This window comes from Suricata suricatta, chromosome X (genome assembly GCF_006229205.1).
Source record: "Suricata suricatta isolate VVHF042 chromosome X, meerkat_22Aug2017_6uvM2_HiC, whole genome shotgun sequence".
NCBI lineage: Eukaryota > Metazoa > Chordata > Mammalia > Carnivora > Herpestidae > Suricata > Suricata suricatta.
Window position 1 is genome coordinate 100,692,320 of NC_043717.1, and position 17,523 is coordinate 100,709,842.

At 39.5% G+C, this 17,523-nt stretch overlaps 1 long non-coding RNA gene across 1 annotated transcript in view; it reads right to left on the reverse strand.

The window, feature by feature from the left end:
* Positions 1–12,610: 12,610 nt before the first annotated feature.
* LOC115283631 overlaps positions 12,611–17,523 on the reverse strand; it is a 32,286-nt gene continuing 27,373 nt past the window's right edge. Inside the window, exon 3 of the long non-coding RNA XR_003905037.1 lies at positions 12,611–12,683. This is a non-coding gene — a long non-coding RNA (uncharacterized LOC115283631). The remainder of the gene's footprint in view (positions 12,684–17,523) is intronic.

The window sequence follows — 17,523 nt, forward strand, 5'->3', positions numbered from 1 at the left end:
AAATAATATTGATCGTCTTACGTTCTAGAATGTATATTATATATTTAATTTTGCTGTCTTATTGTATTAACTAATATTCCAAATAATAATAACAGATAAAGCAAAATATTTTTTATACTAAGGCTCAATAGTTATACTGAATACTATATAGGGGAAATCTGAATACTTAATGACAAGGGAAATACACCTTGTGTACTCATTTTCAAAAGATACCGAATTATTTTTGGAATATGGTCTAAGTTTTAGTGCACACACACACACACACACTCACACTCACACTCACATACAATTCAAAATGAAAGAAGAATCCTGGGTGAATATATGTGAATATAGAAAGTGTATTATCATGGGATGATAGAATTTTCCCTTTAAAACTATTTTTAGGTATTTTATAATGTCCATGTTGAACATATATAGTTCTCATGATCCGAATAAACCCCAAAATGTTATTAAGACCACAAGAGAGATTTTTAGGGGAAGTACTATCAGACGAGGAGAAGGGGCTCCTTACTTGGTCTGCAAGGTGTAGCCATTAAGTTCCAAAATATTAACCGCAGAGAGTTTTTAATATAATGGTGTTGCTCCACATCCTTTCTTTATATTTCTATGCCTTGAGTTGCTATCGTCACAGATTTATGGAAGGCTGGCACTGCATCTCTCCTTTAGTGCAAACTCAGTCTGCCAATGCCATCTGCAAAATACATTTGCTGAAAAATATATTTGCAAAATGGCTGCCTCGTTGGTAGAGAAAAGGCAGAATGTCTGCTGAGTGCTGCCTAGAAGACTCTCGCATTACAGAAAAGTCCCTTTCCCCCCCCAAGAAATTCTTTTCTGCTTTCTCTACCAGCAGCCATCCCCTTAGCTGACACAGTTCCAGTGACAACTGGTCTCTTTGCAGCTTTGCTGGTGTTTTCCTCTATTTCATGCAGGTTATAAAATGGTTGTCACTTTTGCGCTGGAGTGGAATTAAAGAACTTGCAGTCTCATGTTTTATACCCTTTGCCCATTCTTCCTTCTGAGATTTTATTTAGAAAAGATGTTCGCCTGAATTTTCTATTAGTTGTGAGTCAGCCAATCTCAGCCACAGGAGTATCTTAAATTTAAGGATGGAGGCTCTGTAGGTTTTGTTGCCTGTGGCCTTTGATTTCTTTCCCTCCTGGTGGGAATTCAGTGGAGGGCAACTGAGGTTAAGGAGACCACACAGAGTAGAGGTTGTCAAAGGCCTATTAGGTAGAATCTAAGACAAGAATTCCAAAGCTGCCAGGTTTGGAAGTATAAACTTTCCTTCAGACACTTAGAATATAGATATATTCTTTAAGCTGTTTGTTTTTATGTTAGAAAGCCCAAATTGGTTTTCATCATGTTACAGAAGATTTTCATGGAAATGTAAACTTTTTAAGTTAATTGCTATATACTGAGTGTGTGTTCTTAGTTTCAGCAAATCAGGAACTTCCCACATTTTGATCCATGTATGAGGTTGTATTTTTACTTTTTTAAAAGTTTATTTATTTACTTTGAGAAAGAGAGAGGGCAGAGAGAGAGAGAGAGAGAGAGAGAGAGAGAGAGAGAGAGAGAATGAGCGAGGGAGGGCAGAGAGACATGGGGAGAGAATCCCAATCAGGCTCCATGCTGTCAGCGCAGAGCCCAATGCAGGGCTTGATTTCACTAACTGTGAGATCATGACCTGAGCCGAAATCAAGAGTGGGATGCTTAGCTGACTGAGCCGCCCAGGCGTCCCCATGTTTGAAGTTTTAGATGGTATTTTCATGTTTTCTTTTATTTCCTAACAGAGATGCTGCTATTGAAAAGAAACTGTTGCTTTGTCAAAACCCATATTCTGTTACTCGGTGTTATTTATACAGAGTCAAACAAAACATTATGCTACTAATCAAAGGTGACAGATACAAAGCATTGCTTTGTCTTCTGGCATTATGGATTATGCTAATGGCCATTTGCCCATAATTGATATTTTATTCTTCAGTCACAGAAAAATAAACAGAATAAACTATAAAAGACAACTATTTTGTTGTGATAGATGCTTTTGCATTTGTCTTTTATTCTACATTATGTTTTTCATAATTTCTTAGTTAATTATTTAGTAGTATAATCCTTTTATGGCACTAGGACTGTCACTGCATTCCAAATGGGGATTTGAAATATATTGTATATACACAGTGATGTCATCCCTAATATCCTCACCATGCAGCTGGGAAAGAACAATCAAGCCCATAATGTTTAAGACATACCAGGGCTAATATTTTTACTTCTGGTTTCACACATGCTGAAGGGAAACTCACAGTTTAGTTTTCTGTAGAGTAAGATTAGTAATAACCATCATCAATCCAGTAAAAGGTAGGCTTAACGGTCACAGTGAAAAATCAATTAAGCCAAGGTCTCCTTGGATTTTGCACATATAGCCCTAAATTAGAGGGAAACATATTTCTTGTAAGGAATTCATTTGTAACTCCACTCTCTGTTACAGTCAAAGTTCCTTTTGGAGTTGTGTCCAGAAGTAGATGTGGATATATACACTCAAAGCCCATTCACAGTGCGTGTGAAGAGAACTCTACTAAATACCACTAAATACCAGGAGGAAATACAAAGAAGTCAAAGATGTGGTACTTGCCCTGGAAAAATTTATGACACCATTGGGAGCCATACTCTACAACTTAGAAATATTTGTAAGCAAGGCATCTAGGGTAAATTGATAGAGGCTTTAAGTGCTGGAAGGTACGGATTTGTGTACTAAAATTACCACAGAAATTACTCACTATTTTGAAGGGTCTAGGGTAGCTAAGAGGAGAAGTTAAAATCTTCCCTGAGATCTTTAGAATTTGCATGTACAGGGTGAACAGACGTCATTTGAAGGTCACAGTATAGTCCCATAGTAACAAATAGTCCCCCACTGATAGCTGAAATGGCATCATTGGTGATTCATGTCTTTGAATCAAGTAAGTGCTTCCTTCCCCATGAATTAGGAATGATTGGTATCTCAGAGAGGTTAAGTGATGCGGTTTGCTTGCCATAGTAAATAGCAGAACATGGATCTGTATATACAACTTCTAATTACAGACATTATACCTTTTTCTGAACCTCAAAAGGAAAAGGGATGGGACATAATGTCTCCTCATTTTTCCATTGAGTTCCTAATGTCTTATTGTATATTGTATATTAACCTTTTGTTTTTCATACACATGGTAGTTATTTTCTCCCATCTGTTGTTATTTTATTATGGTACTTTGAGCCTAAGTTTTATGTTATCATACTTTCCCCTTATGTATTAATACATATGTTAGATTTAATGTTTAGGAAGGCCTTCTTTACTCCAAGATTACACAAGTAGCATCCTTTGCTTTCTTCTATTTCTTTCAGTTTTAACTTTTATGTTTATGTCTTTAATTTATATGGATTTTTGTTGATGTATGCTATGAAATACAGTTTAACTCTGTTTCATTTCTTTTTCTCCAGTTTGCTATCTCATCATTATATATTTAATGATGACATAAAATGAAGTCTTTATCACCTAATGAATTACAATGCATATTTTAGTTTTTCTTTCTGGAATCTCCATTTGTTTAATTGATCTATTTGTCTATTCTATTTAGTGCCAGGTCATACTCTTTTTATTGCTGTGGTTTTATAATAGATTTTTATATTTGTAGGGCAAGATTCCCTCAATATATTTTCTCTTCCCATAAGAATTTTAGAATCGGCTTGTCAAGTTTCAAAGGAAATTTTCACTGGGATTTTGGTTCCTATTGAATTGAATTCAACTGATAGCTTAATTGGAGGGAATTACCTTTATAATACAGAGTATTCCTATATAGGAATTGATCCACCTCTTCATTCATACTTGCCTCTCTCTCTCTTTCTCTCTCTCTCTCTCTCTCTATATATATATATATATGTATATATATATAGGTAGATAGATAGATAGATATAGATATATATATACACATATATATACTCAATTAAGTTTTATAGTATTCATTATTTCAACAAAATTCTCCACAATTAAATTTGAAGTCATTTTAACCATCTTTTCCATGTATTTATCTCTTTTTCCAACTTATTTTCCCTTTAGCCAATTGTATTCAGAAGTTTGAGGGTGCCTGGTTGGCTCAGGTGGAAGAGTGTGCGACCCTTGATCTCGAGGTTGTTAGTTTGAGCCCCATGATGAGCATAGAGATTATTTAAAAAACAAAATCTTAAAAATTATTTAAATTATAGGGAAAAAAAGAAGTTAGTGAAGCTCTGAATGCCTCCCAATGCCCATGACACCACTCCCATGATTCTTAATGAATAGGGACCACATGAGTTTAACACCCTGACCACAATTGACCAGAGATCAGAACCAGTCCTATATAGAACAAGAACTTAAAAAAAAAAGAACTTTGATCATTAGTATGGTTACTCTCTCTTAGGTAAACCAATCTAATCCTCTCTCTATTGGGAATTTTAACTTGGAGATACAAAAAAAGTTAGTGATTGGTCATTGGACAGAAACTGGATGAGACAAAACAGGAAGTGGAAGCATGACGCAGTAGAGTTTATATGAGATAAGAGAGTATAGAGATGACCAGCAGCAGTAGCCCGAGTAGACTGAATGGAAGTAGGTTGAGGGGAAAGCTGATAGGAATATGATAGAGTTGTTAGAATAGGGAGCAACAAACATCTGTTGGTGAGGAGACTGGAATGAGATGTGGTCCCTGCTTGTATCTTGAGTAATATTTCAGCTTTCCAAGGGCTGCTATTGAGACTCTTTCCTATTGTTCATTTCTCTATGTATTTTTCCAATTAGCACTTTTGAACTTAGTCAACCCAAAAATCTCTCTATTCCTTGCAAACTGAAACATTACTGCCTTCTTTGAATTTGAGAAACTCCTGCTGAATTCCATTCCAAATTGTTTCTCCTGGCTTTCCCCCTCCCCTGTAAAATAAAGCTCTCAGTTCAGACTCCATGTCCTTAAAGTAATAGGAAAAGAATGGAGAGTTGGTTGAGGAGGCTTTACTTATCAAACAGAGGATGTTAGAAGTGGTTTCCAAGAGTTGTCTGTGTAACGTCTCCAATTCTTCACTTTCCATTCTCTCTTAAACCACTCCGATCAGGCTTTTGACCCCACCATTCTACCACAATTACTTTTGTGTGGGACAGAAAACATCTCCACATTGATAAAAACCAGTGTTCAATCCTTTCCTCAACTTATTTAATCTTTAACAGCATTTGAAATAGTTGGTGATTCCCTCTTCCTTGAAACTCTTCATTTAGTTGCTGACATCACAGTCCCAATTTCCCTGCTGCCTCCCCCAGCAGGTACTTCTCAGTCTTCCTTGCTAGTTCATCCTCATCTCTCCAAACTCTTTATGTTGCAGTGCAATAGGGTTCTTTGAGCCTTTTCTCTGTGTACAAGCACTCTGTAGGTGGTCTCATGCAGCCTCAGGCCTTTACATAATATCTATAAGTTGATGATTTCCAAATTCATATCACTCCTCTGACCTCTCCCCTCAGTTCCAGACCCATATATCCAACTGCCTAATCATCATCTCCACTTGGCTAATTAATGCCTCAACAGTTTTTAAGTCCTCAGCCAAACTCCTGATGTCTCATCTTCCTGTTGTAAACCTGCTGCTTCCTCATTCTTTTTCACTTTAGTTAATGGTGATTCCATCCTTCCAGTTGCTCAGTCCAAAATCCTTGGAGCCATCCTTGATTTCTTTTTCCTTTCCCATCCCAAACCTGTCCAAAATGCTCCTAGGCAATATCTTCAAGACATATCCAGCATATATCCATCCGTTTCTATCTACCCATTTCTCACGATTCCCATCGGTATAAACCTGATCCAAGCCATCAACTTCTTTTGTCTTGATTATTCTAAAAGCTTCCCTATTTCCCCACTTGGCCCTGTAAGTCTATCATTGACATATGAACCACAGTGATCTTGCTGAAGTAGAAATCAGATCTTGTCATTCCTCTGCTAGGACATAATTTTTCACTCAGAGAAAGAGCATTTAAATTTTGCAAACTTCCTCCTCATCTGACACTCTGTTCATCTGACACTCCTTATTCCCCTTTCTTGCTGCGCTTTCTCTATAACACTTTAAGCTTTCTAGCATACTATTTGTTTTACTTATTCATATTGCTTATTTCCTGCCTCTTTTTTCAGACTATATGAATTTCTTTTTTCTTATTCATGATTCCAATGTCTAGAATGGTACCTAAAACATGCTCAGTAAATACTTACTAGATAGATTACTTAAATAATTGATTTCTCCTGACACTAATAAGGAGTTACCTGAGTACAAATAAAAGGGCTTAAATATCAGGAAACCTTCCCTATACCTCTACGACTCTCTGGTGTATTTCCATAGCAAGCTGTGATTCCTGATCAAAACTCTGTTTGTACTATAGTGTAATTATCTATTTATTAACCTTCCACATTATACAGCTCCTACATGGCAGAGACAGTTTAATATTCACCTGCTAACTATTTGCATTGAGTACAGAGCCCAAAAACAATAGATCCTTTGTATTGTTTGTTGAACATATGGATAAATCCATGAATAAAAGCTCCCATCAGTCCTAGAGGTTGGCTTCCTCAGTATGTTGTTAATGTTGACATTGTCTTCTTTCAGGAAGAATTAGAAGTCTTTCTAATTATGTTATTTCCCAGAAGTGTACTTCCAGTTCAGCTATCTGCCCCCCAAAACAACCTATATTTGCTGATTCTCAAGAAACAGGCTGGCCAAAGCTGACAAAGCAACTGTGAGTGATGGCCTTCTTTTCCCCCTAGGAAGTCTGGGTAACACTTAAAGCTCTAGAAATCTTGTTCCTAAACAGCGTAACCTTCAGAAGCGAACAAATATTGAATGGAAGGACTGTTCTTTGGGTCTCAGCGCACATGGAAATTCCTCTCCCTTGGAGATATCATCTGGCCCTCTACCTAGAAACAATGGCTTTTCTAGGTGAGCAAGATTTGAACTCTGAAACGAGCAGCTCTTTTGAATCACTATTCAAGGATAATCATGCTCCTTTCTCTCAGTTTTGCCGCCACTTCCAAAAGTTGTGTTGTGTTAGTGATGGCTCGGACATTGTAAAACTGCTGGTTTTACCATCAGCTAAAGCAGCATAAAATCAGTTTTGCTGTCCAGCCAGTTTCGAGAATAACTTCCCTGTCGACCTGTGGACTAAGTCACCCGAATAACTAGTATCAGGTAATGTGATGCTTTGTGTATCTGAATTGAAGCTGTGGAGAAATAGAAATTATCAGGGTGAATTGCTGTTGTTGCTTTCCATAGTTATGTTTCTTGTAAAACAGGGTTAGCATCTTTCTTTCCTTTTCTCCCCCTTTTCAAGTCCTCCTATTTAAAAAAAAATTTTAATGTTTTAATTTATTTTTGAGAGAGAGAGCGAGCGAGCGCACACACAAGTGGGGGAGGGGCAGAGAGAGAGACACACAGAATCCCAGGCAGGCTCCAGGCTCCTAGCTGTGAGCACAGAGCCAGACACGGGGCTCGAACTCATGAACTGCAAGAACATGCCCTGAGCCCATGTCTGACGCTTAACTGACTGAGCCACCTGGGTACCCCTTTTGTCAAGTCCGTTTAAAGGGAATACACCAAAGCACCTGAAGGATGAAACCAATAGCAAAAGGGTGAGTGTCCAGTTGGATACTATTCCTCAACTCTGGAACATTTCTCCACCGGTAAGCAATGAAATGATGGAACAGAAAATGCAAGAAAGCAGCGTGGTGTTTTGTCCGCTTCCCACCCTTCAACAACGTAACTGTGCTAGGAGTATGAAAAAATTGACCTATTACCAACCAACCCCCTAATTATCAGTTAGCGCCTTAATTAGCAGTTAATTGGAAACTAACACCCAGTTTCTCAGTCAAGCTTTTGTCAGGGATTTAAATGGTGATCAGCAAGAATGAGTTCCCCAGCCCTGCCAACCAACAAAAACTGGGTGGGGGGGGCGGGGATTTTTTTCTTGTTCTAAGCTTTTTCGGAGAAAATTCTATTTCTTTATGAAAAGCACATTTTGCATTTGTGCAATAATTAGGCAGCAGAGTGTGAGGTGAAACTTATCTTCCTTGATCCGGCTTTCTATTAGAAATCCTTCCACATAAATAAGCACTCAATAAATGTTTTGTGAATTCATGTCTAAGCCCACACTCTTACACACAAGCTCGTGACAAGGCACTCAGTTTATATGGGGGAAACTGAGACCCAATGCATGGCCATGAAGCTGGGCCAGGTTTCCCTGTTCCCATTCCAGCCTTTTTCCTGCCAACCGCTCTCCTGACACGAAGCAGGAATTATATTAAATACCCTGATGCTCATGCCCAAGATTCTTTGGGACAGTAAGCTGAAAAGAGCTTGTGATGGCTGGTAGCTAGATGTAATTTTTATTTTTTGCATTTTTATGGAGCAACAAATGAAAATAAATGGAGTTTTCGAAGGCAGATTCAATCATCTGTCTGATGGACAATATATCAGCCTATTTTTATACCACATTTAGGATTATTAATTATATACAACTATAATCATTGTTCTATTAATTCTCCCTTGACATTCTATGAGCTATTTAAAGGTGGGTACAGTATTCCACTCTCAGTCCCTGTGCGTGGCACCCTGGTCCAAGGAAGTTGCTCTCTAAATAGATGAGTAATTCATTCATTAGTTAATTAACTAGTATTAATGAAAATAGCTGGCCTAAAGGCATCAGATGGTTACACATACACACAGAAATACACAGAAACAAATCAAAGGTAGTCACTAACCCAACGATGATAAGAATTGATATACAGAGTGGGCCAAACCAAAATGGACGCTAATCCAACTCGTACTCTTGCATTCCCTGGGTCAAAAGATAGTCCCAAGATATTTAATGTAATCCACGCACTCCTCACTCTCCAATACACACAGCTTTCCCACCACAGCCTGCCTTGAGACTACCGGACCTGTGTGATTTTATCCCTGATATGTCAGTTACCACAAGAAGCCCCAGATTCCCAGGGTTCATCTTCCCCAGTCTAAATTTTGTACAATTCCACACCCCCACTTCCATCTTGTTCATCTCTCTGACCTTTCCCCAACTCCAGAAAGGCGTCCACTGTGTCCTCTAAAACTCACCACTCCCAATATTAGCAAAACCCACCAGGATGTCGGTCTCTGTTCTGAAATCTCCCTTTCCCATTATCTCTAACTAAAACCTAGATGCCGCACATTGCTTCTTCTGCTGTCATCTTACACTGCGCCTCATTTTTCTTCCATTGCCTCCTTTTACACTACATCTGGAGGTCAGAGAGCTGTCCATTTTGATTCTTCATTACTGTCTCCAGACCGTTCTCCCTCCCTCCTCCCTAAACACTGTCAGTTTTGATTCTCCTGTCACCAGGCTAAATTAGTCACTCTGCCCTACTGTGGTGACTTCTAATGGCTGCTGAGCCATTCCCCAATCATTTCCCAAAGATGTTATTTCCTGCTGCATTGACATTTTCTCTAATGTGACTCCTGTCTTAATTCTCAGCAATGTCAGAATAGCCATAAGTGATACTCCAATGTTCCAATGTCTCAATTCCTTGAAGCTTTGTCCTCTAAGGATTTTGCTTTTACTCTTACTCAGATGCTCATTCCCATAGTCATAACCTTGATTCTGTCATGTCAGCTCTTCCATAATCTCCATTTCAATCATTGCTCTTGTCCACTACCTCCTATCTGCCCATCTGACTCCTTCTCTTATACCAACTCAAGTGATGCTTCAACTCATGTTGACATAAGTAGTTCTACCACCTTTGAACTGTCCTTCAATCTTTGTGTCTTTTACCTCCTTGACCAGATTAAACTCCAGAGACCAACATTAAAATCTTTCCTTTGCAATAACTCTCAACCCCCTTGATACTCTCTTGCTTTGATGTACTCTCTTAGAAGAACAATAACCTGGTTGAAACCAACTCTCTTCCTCTTGTGCACCAGTACCTATGCAGCTGAAGGTGGCTGGGTAAAATCACACAGCCATGCTTACCGGAATTACTTTAAAGTCATGCCCAGTGACTGCGGCAGATATTTAATGTAATGCATGTACTCCCTCACTCTCCAACATTCATACTTTTACTTCGTCCTCTCTCTTTAAACCTCTCCCTTGACATTCTATGAGCTATTTAAAGGTGGGTACAGTATTCCACTCTCGGTCCCTGTGCGTGGCACCCTGGTCCAAGGAAGTTGCTCTCTAAATAGATGAGTAATTCATTCATTAGTTAATTAACTAGTATTAATGAAAATAGCTGGCCTAAAGGCATCAGATGGTTACACATACACACAGAAATACACAGAAACAAATCAAAGGTAGTCACTAACCCAACGATGATAAGAATTAATATACAGAGTGGGCCAAACCAAAATGGACGCTAATCCAATTCGTACTCTTGCATTCCCTGGGTCAAAAGATAGTCAGCTGCTTTGTTTTCCCGCCTTGAAACCTTTATAAGAGACAGTTTTCTCAATAAAGCTCTCTCTCTCTTTTGCCTGATCAGAAACCGTGAGTTTTGTCTTTACTCTCTGCGTCTCCCTCTCCTGCCCTGTTTTCCTCTCCCTCCCTCAGGAGAAAAACCCGCGAAGATTCTCCACCCTGCTGGTCGGGGCTGATGAAATAGGTACCGCTGAACGCCGCCATGGATGAGCACGCCTGTCGCCCCCAGGCTACTACATTTGGCGCCTCAATGCGGGGCTCAGTGAAGGAACGCAACCCTGAGTCCGCAACCCTGAGTCCGGGTTAAGACACTCTCCAACTGCCTACCCCACCTTTACTATCAGCAGATGAGACTGCTTACTCTATCACTGAGAAATCCGCAGTGATCAGAAGAGAATTTCCACATGCTTGTACCATCACATATACTCACCTGCCAGGAGCTGTCCTCACATACTCTCCCCTCCCACCCATCACCATACATTCATTACATATGCTTCTGCCTCACATCATTCCTTCTGATCGAAGCATTAGTTCCCATTTCCTGTCACTTACTCTAGACAGTGATTGCCCCAGCTGTTTTCCTCTATCTCTCCTACGTGATCATTCTTTCTCCACTATACTAGATCGCTCCCGTCGGCATACAAACACATGTTGCTACTCTTCCTGTCTTTATGGCAGGCACTGTCAACAATAGCCAAATCATGGAAGGATCCTAAATGTCCATCACCTGATGAATGGATCAAGAAGATGTGGTATATATACACAATGGAGTACTACATGCCAATGAGAAAGAATGAAATCTGGCCATTTGTAGCAAAATGGATGGACCTAGAGGAAGTCATGCTAAGCGAAATAAGTCAGGTGGAGAAGGACAGATACCATACGTTATCACTCATAGGTCTAACAGGAGAAACCTAACAGGAGACCATGGGAAGGGGAAAGGCGGGGGGAAGAGTTGGGGAGAGGGAGTGAGGCCAATCATGAGAGACTTTTAAATTCTGAGAACAAACTGAGGGCTGAAGTGGGAGGGGGGAAGGGGAAGGTGGGTGATGGTCATGGAGAGGGACACTTGTGGGGAAGAGCACTGGGTGTTATATGGAAACCAACTTGATAATAAACTATTAAAAAATAATCTTGTCTGCACTTTGCCATCCAGGCACCCCCACATTTTTTTTTATCCTTTGCAGCAAAACTCCTTGAGTTGTCTGTATGTGAATATCCGGTTCTTTTCCTTCCATTCTTTCATCTTCAAATCAGGCTTTCAGTCATACCACTTCATATTAAACTGCTCTTCTCACGGTCACCAATGATGGTGACATGGCTATAGACAATGGTCAAGTCTCAGTTCTCATCTACAAGCAGCATTTGGCGTGATGCTCCTCAAACAGTTTCTGGCTTAAATATCTGGATTTTGTCATATATTCCATTCTTTTCCTTTCACCTCGTAGGCTTTCCTTTCTCAGTCTCCTTTGCCATCTTCTTTTCTTCCCAAACTTTAAAGTAGGAGTACCAAGGGATTCCTACTCAGTGCTCCTCTCTAAAATATATTTACTCTGTTGGTGATTTTATTCAATCTCACGTCCTTATATACCGTCTATATGCTAATGACTCCCAAATCATATCTCCAGCCTGGACCTCTCTGCTAAACTCCATACTTGTGTATACAGTTGCCTACTTGACATTTCCACTTAGATGTCTAATACATATCTAATACATATCTCAAATTCAGGATTCAAAACGAGAGCTCCTAATCTTTCCACACCAAAGCCTGATCCTAGTGCAGTCTTATCCATCTTGGTTAATGGCAGATTCTCTGGCTATACCTTAAAATATATCCAGAATCTGCCTCCTTTTGAATCCCTCTACCAGTCTGACCTTTAGACCCAGAGGAGAGGTGCCTTTTCTCTTGGCTGACTTTTTTAGAAGGCCCTGCCTATCCCAAACACACACAAATAAATTTGTTAAGGAACACATGGACATTTTTGTTATGTGAGAATGCACATTCAGCACCGACAAAATATAATCTGTAACCCTAAAGAGCTATTTTCCTGACGACTCTCATTCACATGCCAGAGAAATACATCACTTGCTCTGTATTTGTGGAAAAATAAGTAACTGCATATAAATGCTGCAAAGACTCACAGTTTGTGTGGCTGCTGAAATTGAAGCTGGACACTGCATTGGAGCCTGGGAAGGATCTGAGATGCAGAAGCCCCTAAAAAATGAAAAGAGCAAATTGACTTATCAAATCTTCCTTCTCAAATAGCATAAATCCAGTAGCATCCTGAGGAACAAAGTATCTCCCGGCAGTGCTAAGTGTCCACTTTTCTTGCTTTCTTTTGTGTTCTGGCTCATGGTTCCAGAAGGAGTTATGAATTAGTTCAGTATTCACAACTGGACATGGCAGCTGAGGAATATTTTCTCATATTAAACAATTCATATTTGTTTAAATCCCAAATGTAAATTTCCACATAACTTGTGGGAAGCATGAAACCAATTTTTAAAATTACTATACACATCTATACATTACCTTAAGGGTTTGTGAAAATTGTATATGTCCTGGCAAATTAAACGATGACATTTAAATATGTTGTAATATTTTCTGCAATAATGAAATTTGTCAAATGCACTCCATGACACTATTTGAATGTGGCAAGTAAGATCTATGGTTCATTTATGAATCTAAGTATTGCTTTAACAATTTTATTTGCAATTTCAGTTGCTACTGCCTCACAGATAAAGGTTCCCCAAATTGAATTTATTAACAATATATTACTACTATAATGACTCAAAAAAGGATATCTGCCATTGTCATGAACAGAATAAATATTACATTAAAATCTTGATTATAACAACAAAGATTTTGCAGAAATAAAGACAAGAAAAATTTTAAAGGATAGATATGTAATAAACTATGAAATATATTTTACATTATTGATTATGCATACATTGCCAGTCCACCAACAGAGCTCCCAGAAACACACTATAATATATAAACTTGGTCATAATTGACATTTTTCTAGCTTCAAGTTATTTAAAATGAATATACTTATGCATTAAGAAATTCTTAATATAAGGGTACCTAGGTGGCTCAGTCTGACTTCAGTTCAAGTCACGATCTCATGGTTCATGGGTTCAAGCCCTGAGCTGGGCTCTGTGCTGACAGCTGGGAGCTTGGAGCCTGCTTAGGATTCTGGGTCTCCCTCTCTCTGCCCCTCCCCCACTCGCATTCTGTCTCTGTCCCTCAAAAATAAACAAAGTTAAAAAATTTTAAAAAATTGGTAATATGAAAGCATATTTGTAAGACAGAAAGAATATATCACATGTGGGCTTTCACTTAAACTCTTTTCCTGAGCATTACATATTTTAGGGTGGCCTAAGACTGGCCCCACTGAGTTCAAAGCCACTCTCATTGCTCATCTGAATTATTGCAGTAATATTTTAACTGGTTTCCCTGCTTACATGTCACCATACTTTCTATTCTTAACCAAGTAGTCAGAACAACTCTGTTGAAATGTAAGTCAGATTGAATCACTCCTACATTCAAAACCCTTCAAAGGTTCCTTAACGTCATCAAAACCAATTTTACAATGGCCTACAGAAGTCCCATACCCCATCACTGTATTTCTGCTTCATTGCCTATGACCCCTCCTAGTTTACTTACTGTCTTCTAGTCTCCTTAGCATTCATACTATTATGCAAGGCAGGCTTCTGCCTCAGGGCCTTTTCACTGGTTATCTCCTTTGCCTAGACTGACCCTTTCCCTATAGACACATGGTTCACCCCCTCTTCTCTATCAAGACTTTGCTCAAATGCCACTTTCTCAAATGAGACCCATTTAAAATTTCAAGGCATCCCCCAGAAGTCTCAATTCTTCTGTTGCTTCTATTATTACATATAATAGTATATATGTGGGTATATATATATACATATGTGTGTATATATATATACTATGTTATATTATATATCATACAATCATTATATATAAATATAACTTGTTATGTTTATTGTCTTTCTCTATCCACTCAAACCCTATAATGACTTGATATTTTGTTAAATTAAGAAAACTTTTTTAATGTTTATTTTTGCATGTGCACATGAGGGGGAGGGGCAGAGAGAAGAGGGAGACCTAGAACCTCAGGCAGGCTCCAGGCTCTGCACTGACAGCTTTGTCAGTGCAGGGCCTGATACAGGGCTCGAACCCACAAAGTGTGAGATCATAACCTGAGCTGAAGTTGGACTCTTAAATGACTGAGCCACCCAGGTGCCCCAGGATGTGGTATTTTTAAAAATTTTGTTTTATTTGCTGTTGTATCCCCCAAGGCCTAGGACATTTCCTGGCACACAAAAGACACTCAATAAGACATATTTGTTGCATAAGTGAATGAATCCTTCTACTTCAGCCAAAACAATATTCCTATTACTCACAAATAACTATATAATTTCCTTGCTTGGAACCTTTTAGGGGTTCCCCATTCCTCCTAGGGCAAAATTCAGACTCTCAGTGGCTAATCAGAGTTTGCATGTTCTTACAAGGTTTATCACTTTGCATTATCTGGTTTTCACCTCCATTTTCATTCCTTGTCCTTATCCCTACATGTTCCTCAGCACCTGAACTCACTCAGAGTTCATGGCCTAGCCAGGTCAAATGTTCTCATTTCCTACTGTGTACCATGTCAAGATCTCCTTCAGAGTTTGATACATGAGCTTCGGTCTGCGCACTCAGGCCAACCAGAGCACGCACTTCTGCATGTGCACTCTATTACCCCCGATCATTCTGCGGAGAGCTTGCCTTCAGTGCCACTTGTCCATGACTCCCCTGAGAATGTGTGAGGTCCTCCTCCTGGGGGCTCCCATCACTCCCTGAACTTCCACCTCACAGCACCTGCCATACTTTCTTGTAATGCCCATTCAGGTATGTGTTTCCCCAGCTGGATTTCTCTGGTTCCAGAGAACAGGGGCCCTGACCGGCACACCCTCCTCGCTCAGCGCACTCAGTGCTTAGCACTGAACCAATAAGCAGGGTTTCAGTGCTAGTGTATTTTTCTAAGCACTGGCTCTTAAGTGATTAATCCTAACCAATAACTCTGAGAGGTATTATTACCCTCCAATTTTCAGATGAAAAGAGCAAGGGACAGATATTAAGCAAATTGCCCAAGGTCACAAAGCAATAAGTGCCTGAGCCAAGATTTGAACCTGGCCTGACTGCCCAGATTCTGAGCTCTTGCCCCAAACCATCCTGTTACACTGTCTGTGGAGCAGGGTAGATGTTAGGAGTGCGATACATATTTGCGATACATATTTGCTAAATGGACTCACGAAGGATAGAGCACACATAGGCTCAGTGCATGGTGCTTCTGGAAGACAGCCTCTGCAGGAGAGGCTGATGGAAGACACAGCCTCTGCAGGAGAGGCTAAAACTCTCCTGGTGCCAGCAGGCAATGAATTCCACACTCAATGAAAACACAGACTGCCACACAAGGGTGAATCACAGGTGCCCGATGTTTCTCTATGATCATCATGACTCGCTGCGTGTCTCCATACTCTTCCTTCAAAGAAGAACTGTGCGCCGCTGCCAATGGAATATTCTTAAGCAACCGCTCTTGTTCCGGACACAGTATTCATATCTGAAAGCAGCAGGCCATCACTGTACTTCAGAAAAAAACAAATTGCTCATGAACCTTAAAAATCACGGATAAGATAAATAAAGATGAGAGACAGAAAGGGTATCTTCTCAGCAAAATTAAGAATTAAAACAAATCACACTACTTTTAGCTTAGTAAACAGTATACGGATAGTATTAGGAGGATGGCTTGCTTACTAATTCTCAAGACCTTACCAACCTCTTATCCTATTCATTGTGTTTTTTTATACAGCCCGTTTGCTGAGAAGAACCTTGTCCAAGTAAGGTAGAAAAATATTCTTGAAATATTTGGTGGAGCACAAGTGTGGAATACTTGAGAGAAAATGTCATGTTGGGCCCACCTGGGTATATTTTTATATATCTTTCTTTTTCCTTCTAAACTGACCAGTGTGGACTCTGTCTGTCTTCAGTAGCTGTTTGAAGCCAATAAAATAGGTTAACACACCAGTAGATCTCTGTGCCATCAGACAACCTAGGGAATTGGTTCAGAAAGGCAAGTCTGAGTATGTGCTGAAAGGTATTCACTAGAGGGTACATGGGACTTTCAGGAAACAGACTGATCTTGACAGCCAGCTTCTCTCCTACAGAAATCATTCATTGTAGGTTACTTAGAGAAGACAATAAGTTTTTATATAAGGAGGGATTTTATTTTAGGTCTTGGAGTAACTTGATAGGAGGGCGAACTCTCATATCTTTGTTAATTCACTGGGAGAAAGAACTAATTATTCATACAAGCCATTGATTTAGGGACACAGTATGCCAGAACAGTGGTACGGCTTGGCTGAAAGTCTCCAGAATAGACCAAGCACCATTCCCACAGATAAGCACACAGCCAGGTTTCTGCCTTAGCTTTTCCCAGGGATTTCATTATGTTTTATTTCTTTTTATTTATTTTCTTAATTTATTTTTGAGAGGGAGGAGTGGCAGATAGAGAGAGAGAGGGAGGGAAAGAGAAAATCTCAAGCAGGCTGCCTGCTGTCAGCACACAGTCCAAAGCGGAGCTCGAACTCACAAACCGTGAGATCATGACCTGAGCTGAAACCAAGAGTCAGATGCTTAACCGACTGAGCCACCTGGATGCCCCATATTTTATTTATTTTAAACTTCAACTTCTTTTCATGCTATTGGGAAGATTAATATGAATCATAAGAGTTTGATGTTGTAGCTGGGGTGAGGCTATGCAATAAAAGTTTGCTTTGTCAAATCAATTAGAAAGTAATTAATGACTTATTGAGTGCATAAACATGCCAAGTTTTATTTAAAGCTTGGGGAAAGTGGTGGTATATGTGCACACAATGCACTTTTATAAAGTATCTTCTCTGTTCTCCAGAAATCTAGAGGACACACTGTACTACTGAAAATAGGCTGATTAAAAATTTGCTCTTTCCTGGATGTAATGGTAATCTCATTG